General features: G+C 38.2%; 1 pseudogene; it reads right to left on the bottom strand.

Moving 5' to 3' along the window:
* Positions 1-411: 411 nt before the first annotated feature.
* LOC149246918 (uncharacterized) lies at positions 412-1,297 on the bottom strand (annotated as a pseudogene).
* Between the last annotated feature and the right edge of the window lie 4,298 nt (positions 1,298-5,595).

Below are 5,595 nucleotides of genomic sequence, written 5' to 3'. Positions count from 1 at the left end.
ATGTCATCACCTATGGGACATACATACTATATTGGCATACAACAGACACTAGAAGGAGGTCATGCTTGTCTAAGCATTCCTTGGTTTCACTGATGTCATTGAAGCTGCAATGATGGTAAAATTCTTGGTCTAGCTTTTGCACAACTTAAAGAAAACAAGCATACGTTCCTGATCACTTTCTTCAGGCTTTTATGGAGAACAAAAGGTACAATGTATCAAAGTAGGTTACTTGTAATGAAGTTTCGCTGACTGCTATAGCTTCCTTTTCTCTCTATTTCTAATTTGTTTCTTGAATATATTATGGGAAAAAAAAAAATCTTGGTAAACTCTCCAAGATGAGACACCTGATGATGTCTTACATAACCACCACTGTTGGGGTGAACCCCAAATCAGTACCACTAGTTTGCAAAACTAATTCTTTATGAATAAATATGGATCAAAATCATTGATTTCATCATCTTCATCAGCAACTCTGGATTCTTGGCTGGCCTCATCATTGCACTTCAACAATTTAGTTTGTTGCATTGCTAGAAACAAGGATGCCCCATCTGAACTTAACAAACCTTCCTGGACTGATTTTGAACCATGCCTATGAACATCTGATGCATTTTGATCATCAAGAGGCCACTCAATGCCATTCTGAGCCACATCAAAAGCTGTTTGTGAACCATCAAGATCATCATCAGGAAGATTACCCGAATTTGTCTCAGACCCTTGCACTGCTTCTACCACATCAATAGAAAGTCTGGTCAAAGTTTCTTTTCGTATGTCACCTGAATTTGGAGAAGTATCTATTACACTCCTTTTATGTTCTTCACATGAATCCCTATTCTCATTTCTTTTCTTTAGCAGCTGACTTTTATGGACCATAAGTTCACCTTGATCAGTTGTACATGTTGTTGTAGTTCCACTGCTAGCATCCTTTGACATATGAAAAACGGGAAAAAATATTGTCCCCATGACAGATGGACGTGCTTTCTTTTGTTCAATGCATGGGTCATCAATGGTATAAAATTCTAATCTCAGGTCCTGACAAACGTCATCACCCAACTCTATATTGGCATTTACAGCTATGGCGCGGTTGCCTCCAATATTTTGAAGATTGGGAGAAACAAGGCTGATAGAAACGTGAACAATTCTATGCTTTCGAACAGAAGAAGTAATCAATTCTACAACTTTTCTTTCCTTCATTTCAAGAGCATGGCAAGATTTTTTTGCGCCTCCTATTAGAACTGGGGCATATTTGTTCACTGTTACCAACTCTTGTGGAAGATTTCCTTGATTTGTTCTTCATCATTATTCTATAGACGTATTTCTTTTATCTGTAATTCTTTTCAACCTTCACGTTATGCCAAAAATAGTTAACTGACCACAACAACCAATTGTGTTCTTCAGGTTGAAATTTTACCCATAAAATTACACAAGGAAACATCGATAAGATTGTAATCTTGAAGCTCTCCCAAATCTCTGAATCTTTTGTTTAGGGGAATGGTCCTCAAGTAGCTCATGACATCAGCCAAGACATATATCTCCACCATGACAGAAAAGTCAATAGCTTCTACTACTTCCTCATTGTTGTCTAACTTGCCAAAGACAAATAAAAATGATCCATCCACAGAAACAGGAGCTACTGAAGCAGGTGAAGGAAGAATTAGTAGCCTAGGTTTCATCATCGGTTGTTGATGGAGTTCCACCACCCTAACCCTGTTTGTATCATCAATCAGGATCAATTCCCTTTTTCCCGGTATCAGATGCATCTAGGTTACAGTTCCCATGCCAAAAATTTATGGAGATCCACATCTACCCCTGTCCAATCTAATTTGCGGAAAGAATCATCAAACTTGTGTACTGCAACCTTAGAGGTTAGCTTATCATATAGGGCTACAAATAGAGTACCTTCCTCAAAAGAAAATAAATCGTAACCCCTCCTGAATCTTCAAATAGGATTTATGCCATATAACCTTGAACCCATGCGCGAGCAGCTATAAACATACAAGCATGGATCAACCAAATTTTGAATGAATGCCAGCAAGTGCCCAGACTTGAGAGCCATCAATTACAATATTCGTTCTATCTCAAGGTCAAGGGTAACTAACTCAAATTTATTAGTGCACATAGGAGTGATTCGATACTTAGCATTCCGGCTTAACTCCTCCAAATCATTTTTTTCCCTTGGCATCAACTCAAAAATATTCCATGCAATGCTCAGTTTCTCAATTCTTTCAATTGAAACCCTCAAAAAAACTTGTTCATAATAAGTATACCGAATACTCTGAACTTCACAAAGCCTCGATGGACCTGCAAACAGGTTTTCCTGTGATCACCAACATGTCCCGCTTCATTTCTGAAAGGAATGCATCTTCCTCTCTATGCAAGTTTTCCTGTAGCATATTTACAGTTTCTTTGCCTTCAGATTCAAACTTCTTTTGAAGATTACTCCGCAACTCTTTCCAAACCATGGCTTCAATGTTTTTTTTATGAATTCTTCTCTGGATGTCTTATAGAGATGTGAAATTAGTGTTCTGACCTGTTTATGAGATATGAGTGTGACCCACGCCGCTTGATCAAGAAGAGCTCCAACTGTTGACTCAAATTCTTTGAAAAGCTTACAAATACCATCTGGTAGTTCGTACTCAACACTCTTTAAGTTCTTTGTTGTCAAAATCTTTTCAATGAGACTTTTTCAACTAAAGGCATATGTTCGTCACCACCTTCTTTGGTAACTAGGAATGATACAAAATCGATGCTTCTACCCAAACACTACAATTTCTTAGGAATCAGAGACTCCAACCAATGTAAACCAAGGACCATATTCATATGAGATAGGACTAGATGGCAAGGGAATCCCCATTTGACCTGACATACAACTTGATGGGTGGTCAGTCTCTTTGGATGATGATATCTGCAAGTTGCACCAAATTCACACTCTCCTGTTCTCAAATAATGTTGACACTCTGGCTGGCTGGGTCGTTCAGGGAACACATCTCTCTTTGTGACAGCTTGCAAACCAGTTAGATCTTCAGTTTGTGTGTTCATGAAACTCACTCCAATGGGAAGTTTTTCCTTCTGAAGATGACAAGGTATTTGCAGAACAATGATTGTCCATGTTCCACCCTCGCATTGGTGGCATGCCTTGAGGAGGAGACAGATTCATAGCATGCATGTTAATTGTATGTTCCTACAAGTGAGAACCCGGAACATGGGGAGTTCTCAGTGAAGGCCTTGATAGATGCACCGGTGAATATGGCATCTCAAATGATGATGCCAAAGAAGATCTTGCAGTTGCATCTATTGGAAAACTTGATACAGGGGAAGCCATTCCTTCCTCTGTAGGCTCTAGATGAATTTGCATGCAACCCCATATTTGCAAGAACCTATGCACATATATAAAATGGACACTCTTTCTCCCCTGATGAATGGGAAGGCCCAAAAAGTTAAACTATGCCTGTCCTGCGGATCCCGCTTTATCATTGCAATGTTTGAATTTGCATGATGTCCCAAACCTTACAGGTTCCTTTCAAGTAAAACTGGCATTCAAGTTGTCCAACCTTCTCAGGTGGATCACAGGTTTGAGGAACCTGTTTTCGATTGGGAGGATGGTTGAAGTGGCAATTCAAACCAAATGCACAACTGCCTATACAGTTATAAAATGTGCAGTTAGCAACACCTGGCCACTCTAGATAAGGCCCTGAAAAGGCTTCCGACAAATTAGAAGAATCTCTTGCTTATAATGGCATCTGCATTGCTTCATTAAAGTTCTGGGTTGCAGACATTACTGCAGGCTAAAATGACCAATTCGGATCAAAGGCTGGTTTGTTTGAAACCTCCAAGCCCATTCTATCAGCTCTGTTGCTAGGGGTCCTCAGATACAATCCCAACTGCAATGGATTTAGGGTAGTAAATGGCTGTGTATAGATTATCCATATTGTAAGGTACCCTAACACTTGTACAATCTAAATTGACACCTAGCCATAAACTTGTATGTTTCATGACTCTCTAACTCACACAATTGTGTCAAATTTCCTTATGTATACTTTCCTCCTCACTTTTGTTTTGCCTTTATTCATATATCTCTGTTCACATTAACTTTGAATATGCCTAAACATAAACACAAAGATATAGACATTTTGTGTACTTTTCTTCTTAATATAGAAAGTTTATTGGCAGCAGTGCATTCAATAAGACTGTGAGAGCAATTATTGAATCTAGGAGCCAACAATTATAAGTTGAGTATAAAAAAAATGTAAAATGGAGGATAAATCAGCCATATAAATATATAATATAATTATATTTAATTGGAGACAAGAATATTAATGATGATGTATAGATTACAACTTGGAATGTAATTATTGCAATAAGAAAAGTTAAACCCAACATGGAACAAGAAAATACACTACTTCTAATATAAACTTGCCTTGTCTGAAATATATCAAAAGCATTCAGATGAAAAAAAAAAAAAAAATCTCCCTAAAATAAGGGTGGTATACTTAAGCTGATATATTTTTTTTTCTTTTTCTTTTTTTTCTCATTGTGAAATTGGAAGGTGTTTTGGTATGCACCATAGTTATCTATGCAATCATGCTACTAGGTTGGCCAAGTAAGAGGCCAGTATATTCTATAGGAATCATGTCATGTTGTCATAATCTACAATGTCGTAAAATATTCCATGGGAAAGGTTACATTGCAAACTATATCTACCCTAGTTGGTTGATCCATTCATCATCCTAAACCATCCAAGGTTATCGTAACATATCTGGTTGTTTTCCTTGGCTAGTAGGACACCCACTCTTAAAGTATTTTTTTTATAAATGTTGTAGTTATGTCTAGAGCTTCTAACAGCTACCCTCAGATTTTATATGCAAAACTAAATGTGGAACAATTAGGCATATACATGTTGGCATTATGATTTAAGTGTTGTCCTTGATGGCAACTCACTCAGAGGTTGGTACAGGTGATGGCAACTTAATCAGAAGACAGATCTCAGTACAGCATGCCAAGGAAGCTCATACACGCCGTTTCGTTAAGCCCAAGTCGCGTGTACACGCTAGTTCGATTCAGAAAAAGCGCGTGTATGTGGAAAGATTCCTTTGGTCCATGGTGGTTAGTCCTTGGAAGTTGTGCCTATGATTTCGGACCATTATGTCTCAACGGGCGTGTCGATCCCTAGTTTTAAAGTTGATGGTATTGTGTTACTATGGTTTTGGCTCTTGGTATTGAGAAAGGCCTAAGGCTATATAAGGAGAAGAAGATCATTAGGCAATATCATCTTTCGACAAGGCTTGAATATCTAAGAGAGAAAGAGATCTGATATGCAGGGTTCGGGTTGCTTGACATGAGCTAAGGAGAAATCACATCAGCGGATGGAAGACTAGATCTAAGGACAAATCGGGATCTAATGGTTTGAAATGCTCTATTATGATATGGTTGATTATGCGTATTTCTAGATCTGCATACTGTCGCAATATTATGTTCTGGATCTAACTGATGTCTGGTATAGCTGCAAGTTGAGAGAATCTATTTTTAGATATGTACGCAGGTTGGCTTAAGTAAAAACGCGTGTACACGCGGGTTTCGCTCATTGAAGTAGCGTATATC

Source organism: Pinus tabuliformis, chromosome 7 (assembly GCF_031772625.1).
Source record: "Pinus tabuliformis cultivar Carrire ecotype Pingquan chromosome 7, CPIR1, whole genome shotgun sequence".
NCBI lineage: Eukaryota > Viridiplantae > Streptophyta > Pinopsida > Pinales > Pinaceae > Pinus > Pinus tabuliformis.
Note: the sequence above shows the minus strand (reverse complement) of the source record. Positions and strands in the feature narration are given on the sequence as shown.